Source organism: Miniopterus natalensis, chromosome 7 (genome assembly GCF_054644295.1).
Source record: "Miniopterus natalensis isolate mMinNat1 chromosome 7, mMinNat1.hap1, whole genome shotgun sequence".
Classification (NCBI taxonomy): domain Eukaryota; kingdom Metazoa; phylum Chordata; class Mammalia; order Chiroptera; family Miniopteridae; genus Miniopterus; species Miniopterus natalensis.
Window position 1 is genome coordinate 41,385,791 of NC_142087.1, and position 23,962 is coordinate 41,409,752.

Here is a 23,962-nt window from a genome sequence, read left to right on the forward strand (position 1 = left end):
GGTAATGAAAGGAAACTGGGCTTGGAGTGGTGAACACACAAAACAATATGCACATGATGTATTATATAATTGTATCCCTGAAACCTATATAATTTTATTAACCAATGTCACCCCAATATACTCAAGAAAAAATACATATCAACTTTATGAAAATGAGTAAATGTGGAAAGAAGCTGAAAAGAGGCCAGAAACAAACAAATAAACAAAATACTAAACTAAAACAACCCCTTGTTGTTGCTTAAAAATATTTCACAGTATGCAAAGATACAGTTTTAATGGATGAATACATCCAAATGTATTCCTGGGGGAAAAATTTTTCTATCACAGTACTTAAAAGGAAGCAAGAGGGAGAAGAAATGATAAAATGCCATTTCACATGTTTCTCAAGTGTTTACAAAGGAGAAAAAGGCAGTAACACTGGTGAACATAGTTACCTGTCTTGAAAGTGCTAAAAGGAATGGACCTTTTAAGGAAGGCATCTTGGAACAGGGAAGGCATTAACTACAGACTTTTAACGTACTCCCCCTTGCCATAGGGAGCTTTTAGTGCCATGTTAAAAAGGGTAAAAATAACTAAAATCATGTCAAGAACTGTTAATTCAAGGAAATATTTTAGAACCCCCATTAAGAATTGGGTGGGTGGGTGGGGAGAGATTAACCAAAGAATTTATATACATATATGCATAACCCAAGGACACGGACAATGGTGTGGAGAGGGACTGGGAAGGGGGTAGGCGGGGGTGGAATGGGTCAATAGGGAGAAAAAGGGGCATCTGTAATATTTTGAACAAATTTTTTTTAAAAAGATACCTTTTGATATTTTCATCCATGAGTAAAGATTGAGTGCTTCCTTGTTTTGTTTTTGTTGTTAATCTTCACCTGAAGATATTTTTTCCATTGATTTTTAGAGAGAGCAAAAGGAAGGGAGAGCGGGAGGAGAGAGAAACATTGATGTGAAAGAGACACATTGATTGGTTGCCTCCTGCACTTGCCCCATCTGGGGCCAGGGATGAACCTGAAGCCCAGGTACATGCCTTTGGCTGGGAATCGAACCCTAGACCCTTCATTGTGCAGGTGATGCTCTAACCAAAGAGCTACACTGGCCAGGGTGAGTACTTCTTTGTTTTAAATTGAATAGGTGAGGCATGGGACACTTGGGTGACAAAAGGTAGTCGCAAGTTAATTAGGAAGGAATAGCGAGTTTTCTTTACTGGAGTACTGAAAGTATAAAGGATCCTAACATCATCAGTGATCTCAAGTGAAGAAACAGTGGTTGGATTTTTTTGGAGGTTAATAAAAATCAGTGAGGCATACATTGGAGAGACTATTGGGGTCAGTAGGCTAACTATAATTACAGAATTTAAGTCTGAATCTGGTGTGAGAAAGGATGTAATGAACAGTATCAAATAAACTAGCAGGTCTACCTTGGTATTAAGTAGTAGAATCTGCTTTATTCTTGATGATACTGTAATTAAATGTTTCTGTCAATAAAAATTATGTATAGAACTGAAACAAATAGAGGTCACGGAAAATATAGTGAACGGAGTAGCTTTTTTGTCAGTAAAGTAAATTTATTGTGTCTGTGTCATTTATGTGTCTTGTGAAAAGAACTCAGGACATCTTGGGTATTTAGAGTTCTTTAGAATAGAGCAAATAACTGTAAATCGAGTCTGTGTTTGAAATTGCAACTTAAGTGGAAATATGACATTATAGGAAAGATTACAGGACAAGATACTGAAGTTTGTTTTTTACAGCTGTCAAAGAAAAGTTCCAAAATAATGAAATATCTCCCCTTTTTTCCATAAAATAAGTGATTCTCAGAAAATAAGCAAAAAAGAAATGTATATCGTCCTGCTGCTTCGTGTTACAAAACACAGAGCTATGGTTATTATAGATATGATATGTCACAGCTGATGAACAAAATTAATGGATTGTCAAACAAGCTCAATCTCATGACATCATATATCTTTAAGAACTTTACCAGCAAGTTCTTCTTTAAGTTCTGAAATGGCAACCAATAAGCAAACACAGCCCTATAAAACAGCACAACTCCCAATCTAAAAAAAAAAAAAAAAAAAAATAGAAGACTGGAATACACTAGAGGCCAGTCTGGCCTTTCTGGGGTAGATTAGATGTTTCTTTTGATTACTATTATTACCCATTTCTAGTCATTGAACCTGTGTGGTTAAACACCCACTGGGTAATAAATATTATTATAAAACTAACAAGAGAATCTCTTATGGGTTTAGGAGTTAAATGCCTTTCAAAGATATTGTGTTTTAAGAGAACATGAAAGTCCTGACTGAATGAGTTTTAATCAGGGGTAATAAAAAATACTATGTAGTATTTAAAATACTCATTTAATTATTTAAAATACTTATTTTCATGCACACACTAAATCTGTGACCTGCTTTTATCTTTGGCCTACTTGCTGCTACTGCTGTCCCTCTTCAATTCATTTTCCATGTTGCAGCCTGGGTGGTCTTTATAAAATGAAGAACTTTTGTGTCTACTTCTCTTTCCCCAATACCCCCTTTAAGACTATGGCAACCATGCCAATGCACCTCACAGATCTAGGTTGCATAATTGATGTCGGGCCTCAGCACCTACACTCTTTTTGAAAAAAATCCATTTTAACTTTATTCTTGAATATGGTATAAGAATAGATCTGTCCAATTTTCCCAACTCTATTGAATAGACTGTCTTTATCCCATTGTATGTTCTTGCCTCCTTTGTCAAACATAAATTGAGCATATAGGAGAGGGTTTATTTCTGGGCTCTCTATTCTGTTCCATTGATCTGTACGTCTGTTTTTACGCCAGTACCGTACTGTTTTGATTACTATGATCTCAGGCTGCCTGGCTGTGAAGATTGACCCTGGCCAGAGTGTATGAGCTGCTGTGCTGGTGCTGACCAAATAAAATGAAATTCCCCTCAGCAGGGTCTGGAACCTGTCGAGATCTCCCTTTGGATATGCCACTTGTGAAGCTAATTGGATCCTGCTCTGATGTCTGAAGCTGGCCACTGGGTGAGTTGGTTCTGGGGCCTCTTGGGAGGGACTCTTGTGCAGGTCAGTGTCAGTCCCTGTGACTGGCACTGGGTAGCCTGTTTGGAGCTACAAAGCAACCCACAGTTTTTGGCTGTCTCTGCTGGGCTTAAGTTTGCATAGGAAGGACCAAATTGCTAGCCAAGGCTGGCTTCCACCAGCACTGAGCTTGGGGGCAAGTTGATAAGGCCCAAGGCACCCTGATTCTGCCTCTGCCTACCTCCAACTACCAGCTGCCTGTAGGCTCAGTCACTGAAAGAGCTCTGGTGGTACTCAAGTTGCATGAGATAGGTTCTCAGTGAGTCACCAACAGGGTGGAGCAGTGTTCACCAGATTGATACCTATTCTGTCTTGGTGCCAGTGCTGCGTCTGAGGCGACTCAGCAAATGTTCTGGGGTGTCACCAGTCTAGTTCTAACTGGCTTGGTGCTCAAATATCTTTGTTGTTGGGCAGGCTCTCAGGGAGTGTCAGGCTGAAGCCATCAGAGTTTATCAGGCCCAAACAGACCATGATTTGGCCATGTGAAGAGAGGACTGTGCACTGGTTGGGTGTGGGAGGGAAAAATGTCCCCTGTTCTAGAGCCACATAACTCAGTCTCTCCTAGATTCTGCCAGGAACCTGATCTCAGCAGGATGAGGCTGCCAGGAGTCAGGAAGATGGGGCTAATGGATCTCCCATGAGGGGAAGTGGCCAGTCAGGCTTGTGGGAAGGGGTGTGTGTGTGCAGCCCCTGCTCCAGAGCCACACAACTCAGCGTCTCCCGGATTCTGCCCAGGCCTGGGCAGGTTGTAGCTGGGTAGAAAGTACAGAGGTTTTCCATATACCCCATGCTCCACATATGCACAGCCTCCCCATTATAAACATCCTTCACTGGAATGCTTATATTGGTTACAATTGATGAACCTACATTGATTTATTATCACACAACATACATAGTTTATATTAACGTTCATTCTAGGTGATGTACATTCTATAGTTTCGACAAATATGTAATGACAGGTATCCACAATTATAGTATTACACAAGGTAGTTTTACAGCCCTGAAAGTCCTTTGTGTTTTGCTTACTCATTCCTCTGTCCCCTAACCCCTACCATTGTTTTATTTTTTTTAGGTCTCCTTGTGCTTGTGTTTATGCTTTCTTAAAAAAAATAAAAAATACCCTTTACAGTTTTGTTAATAGGGATTTGCAAGGGAGAAGAGATAAATGTGTGTGTTCAATCTGCCACATGATAACCAGACTAAAATATATATATATATATATATTTAAAACAAAGTGAGGTATATTTTATTTAGTTTCTCAAATCTTATGGTCTAAAAATAACAAATCAATATGTCATATTTAAAAGTCAGGTTTCAGGACATTTCATTTTTGCTTTGGATTATGCAGTGAAACACTTATTTTTCTTTGTCCTAAAAAGAAAGTATTAAAATTTTATGATGCCTTTCAGTAAAATCAATACAGTTTGTAGAACATTTCACCTTTACTCCTTAAAGACATATTTAAAACCTCAACACTTATAAATTTTAAAGGTTCAAAGTGATCATTTTGTCCTAATATTTAACTTATAGGAAATTGAGGCCTTGGTATTAGGCGGCATCTTGAAGCTGTACCTTCTGTTCCTAGAAGACATGAAACTAGAGCTTAGATATTTTGTGGGAAGAATGATGGTGATGTTAAAAAAGAGGAGAGGGAAGTTATGGCTTAGGAAAAAAAGGAGTGAAATGCCAGCCCATGGGAAAATTGTCTCTTAACTGAAGTGTGACTGGTTTTGGTGTCATTCATGCTCTTTAAACTCCCTCTTCTTCAGGAATCTAATGCTTCTCACTTGTTCAATTTTTCTCATGAGCAGCTCTTATAAATCACACACAGACTTTAATTATATGTGTTACTTCTCCTGGGAATATTTACATTTTCAAAGAGGGTATGAGAAGAGGTAGCTTTTGGTTACTCTAATGATAAAGTTTTATATGTCTTGATTATTTTATGAACAATGATTATTTTTCAACAATAGTTATTTGCAGGTGCTCCTCAAGTAATCGTCTATTTTGACCACTTTGTCAAACCACCCTGGACACCCCTCCCCACTCCCCAAAAGGTGAGATTTCTGAAACTCTTTCTCCTAATTAAATAGTTAGCTCTAGTTTTGAAACTCATACTATCTGTTGAAACTGGCAGGTTTTTTATCAAAATCTTTTTTTTTTTTTTTTTGGTAGCAATATTAGGAAATCCCTTATCCAACTCATGTAATCACAAGTTTCCCCTATCAATGCAGTGGTAAAAACCACAATTAAAAAAGTGACTAAAAAATAATGCCACTGTAAATCTGGAAATGATATAACTATTATCGTTTTTTACATACAAACTGCTTATGCAGTTATAAAGCCCAACGGTACAAATTAAATAATGATTATAATTCATTAACACTTAAGAAAGACTGGATATCAATAAATACATAAAGAAGATTTCTCCCTTATAACAAAAGGTGGTTATAAAAGTATATCAATAATGTGATTTTTTATAATAAAAAATAAGTAACTTTAGCAAAAAATGTGTGAGAAGCATAGAAGAAGATATATGAAGTCTCAGTTGTATTTGATTGAAATTTAATTAAATCTCTACATAAATTTGGGAAGAATTGATATCTAAAGAAAGAATGAACATTATAATGATATTAATTTTTCCTAATTTCATATATTGATTTTATACAGTTCCTTATGAGCAGGACACATTTTTTTCTGAAGTTTATATGAAAGAATAAACTGGCAAGATAAGCAAAGAAGTTTTAAAAAGAAGAATTTTGTATAATTACCAAAATTGCCATATAATAGGATATATTATTAAATAATAGTAACTAAAAGTGTACTTCTGGTACAAAAACAGACAAAGTCAATGGGAGAGGTTATACCAGAAACAGACTCATATCCAAATTGAATAGGTGATTAAGTAGGCATCATGAATAAATATAGAATTGATAAGTTTTTAATAACTAATTAAAGAAAACTGGCTAGAAAACTTTATAAATTTGGTTTAGATTTTTATAATTTCAGAAGAAATGTAAATGTCCTGAAGAGTTAAATTAAAACTATGAAGCTATAAAAAGTTAGAAGAATACATACAGAAATAGCTGATACCTATATATATAAAATACTTAGCTTAAATTGATTGAAGAAATTGCACAGAAAATTTAATGGGTTTTATCTAAAACAGAAAACCTTTCATGTAGGAAAAATTGAAACCCTAAAATAAAAAGCAAATAAAAAACTGGGTAAAACAACAGGCATATACATATATACAAGTGTATAAATGGGCAAAGGGCTCAAATAGACATTTCTTCAAAGAAGACATACAAATGGCCAATGGGCACATGAAAAGATGCTCAGCATCACTAATCATCCAGAAAATGCCATTCAAAACCACAATGAGATATCTTCTCACACTGGTTAGGATGGTTATTTTCAAAAAAGGAAAAGATAATAAATGTTGGCAAGGCTGTGAAGAAATTGAAACACTTGTGCAGTGCTGGTGGAAATGTAAATTGGTGTGGTCACTGTGGAAAACAGTGTGGAGGTTCCTCAAAAAATTAAAAAAAGAACTATCATATGATCCATCAATCTCACTTCCAGGTAAATATCCAAAAAAACTGAGATCAGTTACCTTGAAGAGATACATGCAATCCCATGTTCATAGCAGCACTATTCACAATAGCCAAGATATGGGAAAACCTTAAATGTCCCCCAGTGGATAAAGTGTGGTATATAAATGGAGAATTATTCAGCTTAAAAAAATAAGGAAATCTTGCCATAAGTGATAACATTGATGAACCCGGAGGACATTATCCTAAGTGAAATAAGCCAGTCACCAAAGGACAGATACTGCATGATTCCACTTATATAAAAATATCTAAAATTGTCAGACTTATAGAAGCAAAGAATAGAACTGTGATTGCCAGTGTCTGGGGGGAGGAGGAAATGGGGACTTGCTGTTCAACAGATATAAAGTTTTTGTCATGTAAGACAAGTAAGTTCCAGAAACCTATCAGTAAATTTTATGTCCAATAAAATGTTTTTTGTCGTTATTTCCCCAAATCAGTGTCATTCTTGTTAGTCATACTTTGAAGGTTGAAGAAACAAAATGAGTTTTTGAATTCTACAACTTTTTCCCTTTGTGTTTACTCTTTATAGTTTGTCTCCATAAGGAAATACCAAGAAGACCTACATAATCTTTGGTTCAGGCAGTCAGGGATTTTGGGAAAGAAGTTTCAGGCCTATAGAGTTGAAACCTGGAGATGATTATGCTAAGGGAAATAAGCCAGTCAGAGAAAGACAAATGCCACATGAACTCACTTATATGTGAAATCTAATGAACAAAATAAACTGATGAACAAAACAGAACCAGAGGCATGGATACATGCAGCAGACTGACAGCTGTCAGAGCAGAAAGGGGAGGCAGAGGCTGGATGAAAGAAGGTGGTGTGATTAGCTTATATGCGTAGATCCAGACAACAGTGTAGTGATGGCCAGACGCGGCTGGGTGGAGGTGTGCAAAGGGAGGGAAATGGGGACATTGGTAATAGTGTCAACAATCAAAATAAAGCTTAAAAAAAAAAGTGGCAAAACCTACCCCGAGGCTTGGCTCAGGATGTGAATGGAGTGCAGGAGTGTGATCCTTTAGGATGGACCCTTCAAAGATACTTGATCTGCCCTGGCACACATCAGCCCAGAGGTGGAAACTAATTGTCACTGTCCCCTCTGAAGGTCCCTCAGGACTGGTCCTTGGGACAGTGCAGGGCTAAGTGTTGGTGAAATTATTATTATTATTTTCTCTGTTTGGATTTGTTAATTGGAGGCTGGTGAAACATTAAGACATTTTCCAGCTTGGATTTACTGGCACACAGGCTATTTTCCCTAGAGGGATATATAGGTTAGGGGGGAAAATCTGAATTAAATTTATTTTGCTCCACATCTGCCAGTTTATAGCCACTGCTGTAAGAAAAACTTTGATAGATAATGGCTAGGAAAAATTCCTGTACCTTCAGGCTTCACTTTCAGCTGGTCTCTTGAGGGAGAGCTCTTAATAAATCCTTAGATGGGGGTGGTGGGGAGAGGACACTCCCTGTCGCATAAAATATTAATTTAAAAGTTGATCAAGGCAGTTCAGTAGCAAACCTTCTCGTCTCCTGAAATGTATTTTGTTGATTTTGCTTTTCCCGTCAGAGAACCACAATGGGTGCTGACAGAATTCCTTTTTGTTTATACTCAGTAGGGTTTCTGGCTTTTAAGGACCCATTCCTTCTGTCATCTATATCTTCTCATATACACATCACCATAAAATTAAATTTAAAAAATCAAAGCGCTAAACAGAATTTGTGACCATGCAGCCTTAGTGGAGATGCGAAGGCTGCTCCGGATTGGGCTTCCAGAGCTTGCTTTATTATCGGAACACTTGCTTAGGCGACATGGGCTGGTTGTGAATTGCCTAATTTTCTTTACCGATAGCCCCAAAAGCTCCCTGATCCCACGGGAGAGATCAGCTCTGAAAGAAGGAAAATGATCTTTGGCTTTCTACCATCCATCTTCTTTCCTTTCCTTTCTTATTTCTGTTTCTTAGTCCTCTTGAGGGTCTCTCCTGTACCCCCCACATCACACATGCACACAGACACCAGCCCCGCCCCCACAAGCACCATGCACACACACACATCACACACACAGCACCATGCACACATCATACACACAGGCACCACACACACACACATCACACACACACACACCATGCACACGCATACCATACACACACAGACACCACACACATATGCACACAGACACCATGTGCATACACAGATACCACTCACAGCTCACACAGACACACACATATGACACCAAGTGCACACACACACACATCAAACGCATACCTCATTTACATACATGTACATGCACATGAGTAAACCTTAGATTTAGATTTTTGCTATATATTAACGTCTTTTACTGATATTTTGTACGTTGTGTCATGAATGGAGCAATACTACTTGGCAATATTTGATATCATCTGAGAGCCACTGTGGGTGTGGATAGTATTCTGTTTTCTACAGACTTCTCCAGGTCTATATGACCTAATGCAAACTGCCACTCTGATTGGGCTGTTGTAATTAATCATGAGGCAGGACTATAAACAGACAAGCAAGTGGAAATACGGAAAGACTGAATAAGGAAGTCCTAATTATATGGAGACTATTTTGTTATGGTTAATGTCCAATAATCAGGGTTCTAGTGACTTTCCCAATTCTAGTTTAATTCAGTACAGGAAAACATATGCTGATCTTGAGTCTTCATTGCAAAGTGCAAGATATGTGGAATACAGGACCATTTGTGAAATTCAGACTGAGTGTTAACTCATTATCACAAATAACATTAATTAAAGAGGTTCATTTCATTTCAAATGTTATTATTGTTCTTGGTTAAGGAATGCTAAAAAGGAACCTGAGATTGTTAAACTGTAGGGAAAAGATATAATGTGATGTAAAATGAGATAGGTATAAATATTAACATCAGAGAAGAAAAACAATATGTGAAATTGAATTCACATATTGTTTTCCTCAGTCGTCCCTCAGTATCTGTGGGAGATTGGTTCCAGGACCCTGCCTGGATACCAAGATCCATGGATGCTCAAGTTTCTTATACAAGATGGTGTAGTATTTGCATATAACCTATGCACATCTTCCCATATACTTAAAATCATCTCTAGATTATTTATAATACCAAATATAATGTAAATATAATATAAATAGTTGTTATACTGTATTGTTTAGGGAATAATGACAAGGGAAAAAAGTCTACATATGTTTAGTACAGAAGCAACCATTTTAGGCCTAACCTATATAGTACATGTCAGCAGCACTGTAACTCCTTTTAGATAATTTTAATCCATGGTTGGTTGAATCCATGAAAGTGTAACCCTCAGATATGGAGAGACCGTTTGTATCACCTTTAGAAGAGCAAGAACTTACTTGGGATAATTGTTGATTTATATAAATAAAAGCAAACAATTTTGTAAGTCACCATTTCTTTTTAAAAAAATATTGTTTCAATTACAGTTTACATTCAATATTATTGTGTATTAGTTTCAGGTGTATAGCATGGTGGTTAGACAATCATATACTTTACAAAGTGTTCTCCCTGATATTTCCAGTACCCAACTGACACTATACATAGTTATTAAAATATTATTGACTATATTTCCTGTGTTGTACTTTACATCCCCACAACTGTTTTGTAACTACCAATCCCTTTACTTTTTTCATCCAATCTACCAACCCCCCAGTTACCTTTGGCAACCATCAGTCTCTTGTCTGTATCATGAGTCTGTTTTCATTTTATTTGTTTATTTATACTGTTCTTTAGATTCCACATTTAAAAAAATTGAATGGTAGTGGAATGAAGAACTTTTCAACTGGAATGATGAAGATTTTCCTAGATTTTATGAAAAAACAAGAAATAATGCTTTAATATAGTAAAATATTCTCAAAGAAATGTGAGAATTTTCTTTAAGAAAGAACTGGATAATTAAAAATTACTGCATTTTTACAGTTTATAAGTGTACAGTTTTCTAAACTTAAAAACATATTACAGGAAGTCTTTTGAATTTTCTTTTTTCCTAAAATGCTGAAATGTTAGGGTTTAATTTTTATTCTTGAATTATGCAAAGAAGCTGTTGACCTTGGTTGCTGTTCCACTAAAATTTACGTAGTTTGCCAAGTTGAATAATGATCGTCATTCAAATGATAATGTCGAGATTCTTCTATCTGGTCACAGTATTACAGAGTGAAAGAAACATTCAACAATTGGAGGTTCAAAGTTGAAATGTGACCTTCAACGAGATGGGTTTTATACAGCTTCAGGACATAAAGTCTTTCACTTGCTAGGTTTAAGTAGGTTTAAAAAAAATAAAAAGAGTTTTAATTATGAAGTAAATTGAAAACAGAATTTCTTACTATTAATGTACAATACTCTTAACATCACACAATGGCAAAAATCCACAAAGAAATGCCAGTTCCATATTGAACAGATTTCTCTATATGAGCACAAATGAGGAAATAATTCATTGTTGTTGAATTCTTTTATGTTTTGCAGTCTCTGACTCCATGTTTAGGACTTCGGATTACACTCAATTCTGTACTAAAATTGAGAGAAGCATGTATGACAATGATTAATAATATTTGTCACATGTAGTCCAAAGCAGACCTCACAAAACCCAGAAAATGGATTCCCACTTTGTTGGGAGTGTCCTTTTAATTAAGATTGGAAAAAAAAATAAAAGATAAAAACTTTCCAAAAAACCTTCCACTGATTCAAAAGAAGTTTGGAGCTTGGGGAGGAGGAGTGTCGAAGGGCGTGAATCCTATTTTGAATCCTGTATCATTACAAAGACATGCGAGCAGCTGGCTAGGACGTCGGCTGCTCTCTGAGAAATTAGGAAAGCTGTATCGAAATCCGAAACCCTTCACTGAGCTTTTTTGGGGGGAATAGTTAAGAAGTCTGTTAACCTTTCACTGTCTGAGTTGGGGATAGTAATGCTGGTGTTGGAAGGAGGGTGATTGAACGGTAACATTTACTGCTCCATTGATCACCAGGGTTTATTTGGAAGATGTGACAAACTGGTAGCTGTTCACTCTACTACATGTAGGCCCCTCAGAGTAGGTTTGCTGGTAATAAAAGAACACAGGCACACTTCAGTTAGAGAGAATGTGTATCAGCTCAGGTTGGCTCGGGCATGCTCTGGTAGGAAACAGCCCCAGATCGCAGCGGCCTAAGATGTCTCTAACCTGCTCCCTGGGCTGAGAGTGCTGAGCTGGTAAGTTCAGGTAGAAGGGGCGATAGACTCAGTCAGTGGCACCAGGACTTAAAGCAGCAGAGTGGCAGTGGACAGTGGCTGCACCTTTCTCCTGGTGTCATTGGGATGATATTCCGCTTCAATCTGGTGCTCAGCCTGAGGGTAAGTTTCATTGTCATTTTCCCAAAATATTTTCGGAGGAATGGACATATAATGATGATGGCTGGGGAAACTTGTTTATGATCACCATCACATACCTTTCGTTTTTTATCTTTGATTAAATTCTGAAACAACATCCATGGCATCCGCTATCTTCTAGGAGTGCGGTATTTTTCACCGTGATGTGAAAAAGCTTTCTCAATCATTTTGAGATTCTAGTCAGTGGTAAATGATTTCCTCTAAAGGACCAGTGAAAGCCAGATTTTAGCTCTTTCCCTTTTATATTTTATTCTATGAAATAACTCCCTTTGTGGCACTGTGAACTCAGCACAGGCGGCAGACATATCTCAGACTGTCAAGGGAGTAAAGTAACTAAGATCTTTACCAGACATATTATGCATATAGTTCCAAATGAGTTTATAAATACCCATAATAAAGATTATTATCTGGATTTTTCTCTCATTAGAAAACTAAACACAGCAACACATTGCTAATGCCTCCCGAGTTTCTCCTTTCCTATGCACTTATCATGGCTGGTGTTCACCTGGCTCTGATTAGAGTTTGCGTCAGAGAATTTGAATGTGCTTGGGAAGCTGCACCCCATGTTTTGTACTTAAGTGATGTCTCTGTGCAGTTGTCAAACTGAACTACAGCAATTTCTCCTTCTTTACATTCTAGGGGAGAAATACGTTTGAAGCATTAAAAAAGTCCTTGGATGCCTAGTACATGCTAGACAATTTAATCAGAGTCAGAAATTTGCATTCTCTAGTTGCCAGGAAATGATATTTCTGTACATTTGGCAAGGAGGAGGAACAGGAGTTGTCAGGCAAAACTGATTCTGACTACCTTCAATAAAAAGTGAAAGATCAGCCACACAGAGGCAGCATTACATTTATACCTTCATAGCTATTCCTTAGTTTTCCATTGTTTTCAGCACCTATTAAACTCAACAACTTGTTAGTATTTAACTGCAGTTCATTACAGTGTATAGAAAGATTAAAACACGGGCAGTCCATTTCAGTAAAAGAAATAATACGTTGTTTTAATTGTTGAATACAACAATTAATCACTTTAGTTCTTACAAAAGGAAAAAAATCAGTATAATTACGTAATAGCCAACATCCTACCTAGAATAACTGGTAAAATACATAAATGGTTAATAATGGTCTTCAATAAGTATTGAATGTTATTTTGTGATAATATTAAACAAACATAGAGTATTATTTTGAGTGATCCCTAGTGAGATTTAATTGAGAACTTGATGTTTTCCAAAGGACTGCCTAATAATCGCTATTTTTTTTTGAAACTAAACACCATTTATTGCCACATATTACTATATGTCTAATTTTTATGTAAGAAATATATCAACTCTGGGCAATATATATATATATATATTTTTAGTTTTAGAGAAGTATATAATTTACAAGTGGATTGATGGGGGAAGACAGTAAATAATTTTTCAATATTTACTTTAGATATACTGTCTTTATAAGAACTTACTGCTCAACTCTCTTTAATGCTGGTACAACCTTTTTATATGGCCTTATCAGTTCAGCTATTGAATTCCTCTATCAATATTCTCTGTCCATTGGTAGATGCTCAATCATGCTTGTTGAATAATTGATGAATATAAGACTATATTTACTAGGAGAAAGGATTTGAAATTTCCAATATCTGATGATTTTGACCATCAGTTTTGTAAAGTTCAGCCTAGAGCATATTAATTATGAACAAGCTTCAATCCTGCTTGGGTCCCTAAGCTTTTCCCTACAACTCATTCAAGAGGCTGGAACGTCCTTCATTAACTTTGCTTCCTTCTCATTTTCTCTTTCTCTCAGACGCTTATCTTTAATATGTAGCTTATCTTAGACCTTTGTACAAATACTCTTTCCCTAGGTATACATGGCTATAAAGTAAATTTTTTATAGTCTCACAACAGAAATTCAAACATTTACTTGAACACAATAATAATGTTTTTAAAAGCATCTTCTCTAGTGATTTTTAAAATATATATTTTAAACTAGTGCTATCTGTCTTAGATTTTACTTCCTTGAGTGGAGGGCCACTTCTGTTGACTCAGTCTACAATGTGACTAGTAAAATTAACCAATAACTTTAGTGTCTACCCAACACCCAGGAATATACCATGGGTAGAGAAAGAAGAAACCTGGCCCTGTCTCAATCTCAGGAGCTTAACATTTGTATAATCCAGTTGAAATAAAGTATGCACACATGTAATGACATAAGAATTTATATTCATATAAAAGTTTTTATGGATGAAGGACATTTTTAGAATTTTTTAAAGGATTGAATGCATTAAGAATATGTGTTTATAGGAAGGTACAGAAAGGAAGAGGTAGTTTTTCTTTTATGAAAAACTCAAGTCAGATTTCATGGAAAAGGAAGCTCCCGTAAACTCACTGGCCACCATCTGGTTCTGCTCATTAAAAGAGTAATCCAAGCAGAGGAACCTGCTGGTTGCAGCAAAGGTTAGAGCCCAGTAGGTTTCAGGTGCTTAGCAGGAGGTAAGCAGTCACAGTCCATGTTTCCAGACACTTGAGGTCAAAGAGGGACATGTCCTGTCTATATGCTCTGGAAGATGCCTGCGGCAATGGGGTCAGACTAATGCCCTTGGAATTTTTCTTTTCTTATCTTTTTTAAAAAATAGAGAATCAAATTTAAAAGAAGTTTTGTGAAAACACAGCTTTGACTGCAAGAGGCAGAAGATCAATATGAAGCTTGATCTGATCTGAGGAATTTATGGTGTTCTCATTTTTATTATTTTATAATTTATATGAGGAAACTTCATTTTGGTTTCTTGCTAGAAAAAAATTTTGTATATGTAAAAGTGTATGTGGTGTACTGAAAACAATGAAATTTTGAGTTGAATGATGAGTTTGAATTCTGGTTTCATTTATCAATAACTCTTCACTTTATACGTCAACAAATGTTTCTGAACTTTAGCTTTCTACATTTTTGAAAGGTCTTATTTACTTTACAGAGTTGAGTGAGATCAACTGAGATATGTATGTTAAAGGATTTCTTAAGCAATGAGAGATACAAGTATTAGTTTTCTTTAATATAATTCAGAGAATTTTGTTAGAGGTTTGTAGAAAATAGAATAAATTATCTGTTACTGTGCTCAAAAGTAGATGGTTATCTTTTTTAGTTATGTTGCTGTAATTCTTGGTGGTATGAAAATGAAAACTTAGTTATTGTAGATATGCTTAATTGGTTCATACTTTGACAGTCCTCACTTTCCCCAACACCATTCACTGAAAAATTATAGATAGGATAAGATATTTTCTTATTTGGTAATTGTAAAAGCACATAACACCAGTTTGGTTGAAATCAACATTTTTTGAGTCTCTAAGACAGTGTCACAAGCTACACTATTAGTGAGTTAGCATTTTGAAATGGTCTCATTTTGTATATACGTAAGTCTGATATTAAAATTCAAATAATGCCTCTTTCATTGATAATTAACATTTATATAAAAGAAGCAAGATTCAAGATGATATCATCCTTATAACTTAGAGACATATTTACCATTGTATCTAATGTTTATTAATCTAAACCCTAATTTTGATTATTGGATTCATTAAAATAGAATGATAACTCGCTACAACTCTAATTTGATCACTTTGGGTATCAAAGAATAATACATGATGTCTTTCTTTTAAATTGATTTGAGAGAGAGAGAGAGGAAGGGAGAGAAAGAGAGAGAGAGAAAGAGGGAGAGAGAGAGAAACCAATTTGTTGTCCCCTTTATTTATGCATTCAGTGTTGCTTCTTGTATGTGCCTTGGCTGGGGATCGAACCTGCAACCTTGGTGTATTGGGATGACACTCTAAGCAAATGAGCTACCTGGCCAGGGCACATGACATATAAATATAATTTTATCTTAACAGGTATTAGAGAAAAGTGGATCAATAGCAGCAACATCTAGAAAATATGTCACTAATTTTAAAGAAAGTTTTTTTAAAGTCTTCAATCCAAAGGTCTAATTTATAAACATTTTATTGTACTTTTCTCATATATTCTCTTAAAATAAGTAATAAAATTTTGTAAGATCACAAGCCGCAGAGCAGTAATAATTAAGAATCTGAAGATGTTTGGAAAGCAACCAAAATTAAATTTAGTATGATATTGACTGAACATGATAAACCATATTTTTCCCCAAACTGGAATATCACAAGAAGAGAGTTCCATTTAAATCTTTCTTATTTGAAATCTCCTTCTGTCAGCCTCATCTCCCTGCTTTATCTCTTTTGATAGCAAAAATACTTGAAAACTTGCCTACACCCATGTTATTCTTATCTCCTTTTTTCTCTTCAACCTACTGCAGTCAGGTTACTGGCCCCCTTAACTTATATTTATTAAGTGATTAATATTTGTTAGAAATGGTGCTAAGCAATTGACATATACTATTGTCTTTCCTTACAGCAATCTCATGGATAGGTATTAGGAATTTCATTTTGTTTATATTGAAGTTACTCCAGTAAAAGTCACTTTATTCCTCAGAACTATTTGGTTACTAATAAGAGAAACAAACTTAAATTTCTATAAGTAAAGCCAACTGAAAAGTGCAGGACTAAATGTTGATTTCAGGCAGGTCAGGAATTTCCCTCTCTCCCTCCCTTGGGTCTGCTTTTTATTTATTATTTTCATTCTCAAGCAGGAACTTTTCACACAGTAGTAAAGATCACCAATATTAGATGTAAGCTTTCATTTTACCAATTTATCAATCTCAGTGAAAATAGACTGCCTCGATCCCAGAAGAGAGTCCAGGCCTGACTTTTATTCATCAAGCTTATATTATGTGCTCTTCTGTGAAAACATAGGAGAAAACTTTTGTGACATGGGATTAAACATAGTTTCTTAAGATACCAAAAGCATGATCCACAAAAGAAAAAATGGACAAATTAGAGCTTTTGGTCTTCTCTTTATTCTACCTTACATCCATGTAACATTTGATGTTGATGACACTTTCTATTTGTTGTGACTTTCACTTACCAGTTCACTTTAAGGGGAGTTGTTTTGTATGTATGTATGTATGTATGTATGTATGTATGTATGTATGTATGTTTTAGGTGCCAGACACTGTACCAGATACTGGGTAGGCACTAATAGAACAGAGTTATGTTCCATTTCCAAGAGCTGATATAGTCAGTTTTTAAATTTTAGATTTTCTATGGTGCAGTCACTATGGAAAACAGTATGGAGGTTCCTCATAAAATTAAAAATGGAACTACCTTATGACCCTGCAATTCCACTTCTGGGTATATATCCAAAGAAACCCAAGACACTTTTTAAAAGGATATATGCACCCCTACACTCATTACTTATGATAGCCAAGACATGAAAACAACCCAAGTGCTCATCAATAGGTTGAGTGGATAAAAAAGTGGTGGTACATAGATATAGTGGAATATTACTTTGCCGTGAAAGAGAACAAAAGCTTACCATTTGCAACAGCATGGATGAACCTAGAGGGTGATACACTAAGTTAAATTAGTCAGACAGAGAAAGAAAAATACCACATGATTTCACATATATGTGGAAACTAAAGAAAAAAAGAAACTAACAAATATAAAAGAAACAGACTCATAGATGCAGAGAACAGACTGATTGATGCCATAGGGGAGAGGAGTTGGGGGGGCTGGGTGAAAAAGGTGAAAGTATTAAGTACAAATTGGTAGTTACAAAATAGTCATGGGGATGTAAAGTGAAGCATAAGGAATAGAGTCAGGAAACGAGAAACCAGACGGCGGCGTAGGTCACAGCTGCCCCCGCCACCTCCCGCAGCCACATCAAAATGACAGAACCACCATCACTCAGAGCCTCCTGAAATCAGGCTGAACAGACGCCCCACAACCAGGGAGCTGAAGCAGCACCGAGACCGGGAGGAGGGGCGGAGACTCGGACGGATCGGGGCTGAATCACAGAGACGCGGCCGCGGGCCCACACCCGGTGCCGCCAGTGAAACCCCGGAGGGACATCTCGGGGTGGGGGTTTCCCGGAGGAGTGAAACCCCTCCAGGAAACGTCCCAGCCCCACAGCAGGCCCCGGGCCCAGGGCTCCAGGGCTGGGAAGAGACGCCCCCACAACTCCGGGCTGTGGAACCAGCGGGGACTGTCCCTGAGGGTCGCGGAGGCTGCGGGAGCCCCAGCAGCTCCTCTAAAGGGCCCGGCACGGACTCACTCGGACGCTCCCTCTGAGCCCAGCGCCGGGCAGCGGCCTGAAAGGACCCGGGACACTCGGGGAGGAACTAACCTGCCTGAGATCCGGGCGAGAGGCGGAGGGGCGGCTGCCTCCCAGGCAGAAGGGCCGGCAGAGGCCATGGTTCCTGTGGCGAGTCCTCCCCGCACAGCCGGCAGGCAGGCGCCATGTTTGAATCGCCTGCACCTGACTCTCACCTTTGGCCCCGCCCCGTGATTCCCGGAGGCCCCGCCCCTCCCCACCTGCAGCTCATCCAGGCCATTTCCAGGGGCTTTTCTGTGCAAGTGGCCTCTCGAGCCTCATGCTTAGGACTCTCCTAAAATCTCTCAAACAAGTAGCCTCGGACCCCATATAGCTTGATAAGCAGCCCCAGGCCTGGCACTGGCGGCAGCCTGCATTGTCTCATAGCTGGGCCTCTCCTGGACACTTCCAAGCCCAGCACAAGTAGCAGCCAACTGCGGTTTGCTGTGTAGCTCATGCTGGGTGGCCCTGGGCAAGGCACTGACAGAGGCTGACTTTGCATCTCCCGGGAGGCCTCAGAGTCAGTGCACCTGGTGGTCAGACTCGACCAGGCTGGATTACAACCCTACCACATCCATGAGTGACACACTCAAGGGGCACACTTGGTGAACACCAAAGCTCCACTGAAGTAAATCCTGCTCCATAGGGGTGTCTCCAGCACAGCAGCTCTTTGGCTGTAGTTGCAGCTGGTCCTCACAGCTGATTGGCCTGGGGGTCAGTTCCTCCCAGGGACCCCGACAGCAACCAAGGCTCAACTATAGCAGGACAGTGCACACAGCCCACACAGGGGAGCACCTAGAAGGCCCAGCTCAGGTGACTGTGAGGCTGAGCCACTGGAACCTACAGGACACCTACTACACAAAGCCACTCTACAAATTCCAGGAGACATAGCATCTCTACCTAATACATAGAAACAAACACCTGGAAGCAGCCAAAATGCAGAGGCAAGGAAACATGTCACAAAGGAAAGAACAGAAGAAATCTCTAGAAGAGGAACTAAATGAAATACATCCAAGCAAGCTAACAGATACGGAGTTCAGAATTTTGTTTATAAGGATGTTTAAGCAGACTATTAGGGAAATAACTGAGAAAATTGATAACATAATAAAGTACCAATTTGAAATGAAGGCTACACGAACTGAAATGAAGAATAATTTACAGGGAATCAACAGTAGAGTAGAGGCTGCTGAGAATCAAATCAGCAATTTGGAACATGAGGAAACAAAAAACACCCAACCAGAAGAGCAAAAAGAAAAAAGAATCCAGAAATATGAAAATCGTATAAGGAGCCTCTGGGACAACTTCAAGAGGCCCAACATTTGTATTATTGGGTTGTCAGAAAGGGAAGAAAAAGACCAAGGAATTGAAAACCTATTTGAAAAAATAATTACAGAAAACTTCCCCTACCTGGGGAAAGAAATCGACTTACAAGTCCAGGAAGCACAGAGGATCCCAAACAAGAGGAACCCGAAGAGGCCCACACCAAGACACATCATAATTAAAATGCCAAAGGTTAAAGACAAAGAGAGAATCTTAAAAGCAGCAAGAGAAAGGCAATTAGTTACCTACAAGGGAGCCCCCATACGACTGTCACCTGATTTCTCTAAAGAATCTTTGCAGGCCAGAAGGGAGTGGCAAGAAATATTCAAAGTGATGAAAAACATGGAGCTACAACCAAGATTGCTCTACCCAGCAAAGCTACCATTTAGAATTAAAGGTCAGATAAAGAGCTTCACAGATAAGAAAAAGCTGAAGGAGTTCATCACCACCAGACCAGCACTACAGGAAAAGTTGAAGGGTCTTCTTTAAGAGGAAGCTAATGAACAAAAGAATCTGACGAACTAAATAGATCCAGAGACATTGATGCGTGTAACAGATGATCATATTTCAGTGGAAAGAGGGAAGGAGGATAGAGGGTGGGAAGAGATTAACCAAAGAAGTTATATGCATATATGCCTAATCCATGGACACAGTCAATAACAGGGTGAAGGCCTGGGGAGAGGGTGGGAGCGAAGTGGAGAGGGTCAATTGGGGGGAAAAAAATGGGACACCTGTAATACTCTCAACAATTAAGATAAATTAAAAAAAAACACACCAACCAACCAAAAAAAAAAAAAGCAGTACTGTGCAACCGGGCAGAAGAATGTAGAGTGACATGGCCATGATGAAATTAAATTATTAGCTGAAAAAAAAAAAAAAAAAAAAGGAATATAGTCAGTATTATTGTACTAACTATGCATGATGCCAGGTGGGTACTTGACATATCAGGGGGATCACTGTGTAAAATATATGATTGTCTAATCACTATTCGGTACACCTGAAACTAATACAAAATAATGTTGAATACAAGCTGTAATTGAAAAATAAAAAATAGCCACTTTAATAGGTGCAAAGTTTTCCTATTATGGTCTCAATTTGCCTTTCCCTAATGACTAATGATATTGACCATCTTCTCATATGCTTATCTGACAACAACATATTATCTTCGGTGATGTATCTGTCAAATCTCTTAACTATTAAAAAATTGGTTTGTTTGTTTTCTTAGTGAGTTTTGAAAGTTCTTTATATATTCTGAATATTTCTTTTACTAGATATGTGATTTGAAAATAATTTTTTCACAGTCTATTGCTTGTTTTTTCATTTTATAAACAATACCTTTGGAATTTCTTTAATTTTAGGCCTTCTATTTAGGTCTGTAATTAGCTTTTGAATTAATTTTTGTATATGGTATAATCTTTGGATTCAGGTTTGTTTTTTCCCCTTTGGGTGTGCATATCCAATTGTTCAACTATTTGTTGAGGACTCTATCTTTTCTCCATTGACTTTCCTTTACAACTTTGTAAAAAAATGAATTATTTACTGTTATAAATTATACAACCCCCCAGTTTCATAGTTGAAGCCCTAATCCCAATGCGACACGTGACTGTATTTGTAGATAGGGCTTTTAAGGAGTTAATTAGGAGATTAAATGTCGTCATAAGGATGGGGCCTTAGTCTGATTGGACCTTATAAAAAGAGGAAGATATACCTGAGCTCCAAATCATTCATTCTCTCTCCCTCTTTCCCCCCCAAACCCCTTCATCAGAGGACATAGAAGGAAGGCAGACATCTACCAGCCAGGAAGAGAGGCCTCACAGAAGCCAGCTCTGGTGCACCTTAACCTTGGACTTCCAGCCCCCAGGACTGTGTGAAAATAAAGAATTGCTGTTTAAACCACCCAGTATGTGGTATTTTGTAATGGCAGCCTGCTAATATAATCATCTATGTGTGGGCTTATTTCTGCCTCAGAAATAGTCTGTTGAGTTTCATTTATTTGTTTATCTATTTTGATACCAGTTACCACACTGCCTTGATGAATGGAGCTTTGTAGTAAGTTTCTTTTCAAAATTGCTTCACCCTTCTAGATTCTTTGCATTTCTATGTAAATTTTATAATACCTGCCAATTTTAAAAAGTGTTTAAATAAAGAAAATTATTAGGGGATAAAATCTAAATAGTAGAAAACAAAACCAAATTTAAGGGTAACTAATAAAACAAGTTCAAGGTAAATACTTGAAAAATCTAACTTAAAGAGTATCTTTTGTGTTCTTAAGATATAGCCAAAGCTATTCTATCAACTCTATCAACTTCGTAAGTGTATATCATTAAGGAAAACTATTATAGACTTCTAAAATTTCAGTAATAAAATTTTGTGCATTCTTGTAGAATACATATGTGTGTGTGTGTGTGTGTGTGAGAATGAAAACCTGCCTAAAAAGTCTGAAAAAGAAAATCTGTTCACATGAGGAGAGTACTCCTTTGTACATGACTGGATAGGTCTTATCATCTCATAATTTGCTAATAGCTAATTTGCTACTAAATGTGGCTTCTCCTCCAGTGGCCCAGTTCAGACTCCATTTATACCTTATTCTTACTTATTAGTATGACATTCCTCTGAGAAAATGTTGGAATAGATTTTATTATGCTTATTTTGTTTTCTGATCTATTGACAGTTAAAACATGATATTAAGTGATAATAAGCATTTTAACAGCATTTGCTATGTTCCAGGCATGTGCTAGGAGAATATCTCATTTAATTTTAATAATAATTGCTTGAGGTACATATTTTTTTTCTATTATTACCCTAATTTACAACTGAAGAAACTGAGACTTAGTTTCTTAAGATAAGTGTATGTAGCAAGCAAAGGGGGAAGCTAGTATTCAAGCCCAGGTTTGTACATTAAGCCATTATACTATATTGCTGTTCTTTATGTCCAATGATAATTTTATTGCTCTTCCACCAATAGGATGCAAATTCTAAATATAACTTCTTGGTGGTAACGAATGATTTGTACCCTTGATTTATATTCGCTGCCTAATTTACCTTTTGGCCAACTGCACCCATTTTCTGTGATCATGTAACAATGTAACAGAGGGGTGTTAATAGTGTCTTAGTTTCCTTGAGCTGCTGTAACAAACTGCCACAATCTGGGTGGTTTAAAACAGCAGAAACCTATTTTCTCACAGGTCAGTAGGCCAAAAGTCCAAAATCGGTTGTCCTTACAATTGGTTTCTCCTGGAGGCTCTGAAGGAGAATCCATTCTATGCCCCTCTGCCCGCTTCTGGTGATTGCCGGCAATCCTTGGCGTTCCTTGGCGTTCCTTGGCGTTCCTTGGAGTACAGACATCTCACTCCAGCCTCTGCCTCCTTCACATCACCTCCTGTCTTTCTCCTTATGTCTCTGTACCTCAGATCCCTCTCTCCTTTCTCTTAGAAGGACATCGGTCATTGGATTTAGGACCCACCCTGAATCCAGTATGATTTGATTTTGAGAACCTTAACTTATTCCACGTAAGTGTACATTCTGAGGTTCTGGGTGAAGCAGGGATTTTTTGAGGGGAACATTATTCAGTCCACTGCATAGGCCTATATGGGACAAAATGCTTTAACCAGGCTTTCACTAGCGTTTTCCTTTCTCCCTTTTCCTGCTTCTTCCCCCAGATAAGATAAGGCCAATTTGCTTGCTCAGAGTTTGGTAGGGTTGCTTTGGCTATGCACGCATGTGGTCAGGGCAACTGGGTACCAACCGAGCGTGCACCACACACGCTCTTTTTCTCTTTTACTCCAGGAGGCAGAATTGCTGGGCTGCGTGAGTCCCGCTTCCCCCCTTCTATTTCCATGCATAGCAGAGAGTTTGGGTCATCGCCTTGGTTTCCTGCAGGCTGGCAGGTGAAAGAGTCACCAGTTCCGATTCAACGGAAGGGCAGTAGGTGGTCTTACTCAGACACAAAGGTGTGTCCTGCAGTCACCCCCAGAGACTCCCGCCGTCTCCAGCAGCGATCAAGGGGCCCTGCGGTTTCTTCGTTGCTCCCTGCATATGCCTCTCTCAAGAATTCCACAGGGAAGGACGATGAATGACACAGCGCGGTTTGGGCATTTCTAGCAACTGCTTTGCCGTATACCAACAAATGGCCCCTGAGGTTGACCTGTCACCCCCACAGCCTCTCTGCAGCGGCGACGTGGAGGAAGCCGCCCTCAGCCCGGGTGCATGGGTGGGCGGGGGCACCTGCGTGCCACCCAGCGGGCGCAGCCCGGACCCGTGGCTCAGGAGCGGGCTTTGTCGGCACTGCTGAGAGAGCCTACCTACAAACTCACCTAAAAATATCATTCGCGATACATTTGGTTTAAAGCAACACATGGTCTAATTAGATCTC

General features: G+C 38.1%; 1 long non-coding RNA gene across 3 annotated transcripts in view; it reads left to right on the forward strand.

Annotated features, from left to right (window-relative positions):
- The window catches only part of LOC107535898 (uncharacterized), a 45,075-nt gene extending 23,405 nt beyond the window's left edge, over positions 1-21,670 (forward strand). For 2 of the 3 annotated variants that reach the window (XR_015714774.1, XR_015714773.1), the window contains 2 exons: positions 2,941-3,027; positions 5,058-5,686. This is a non-coding gene — a long non-coding RNA (uncharacterized LOC107535898). Of the gene's footprint in view, positions 1-2,137; positions 3,028-5,057; positions 5,687-21,355 lie in introns of those variants that run through there. The other variant, XR_001603085.2, reaches the window with a different exon arrangement.
- Positions 21,671-23,962: the final 2,292 nt, after the last annotated feature.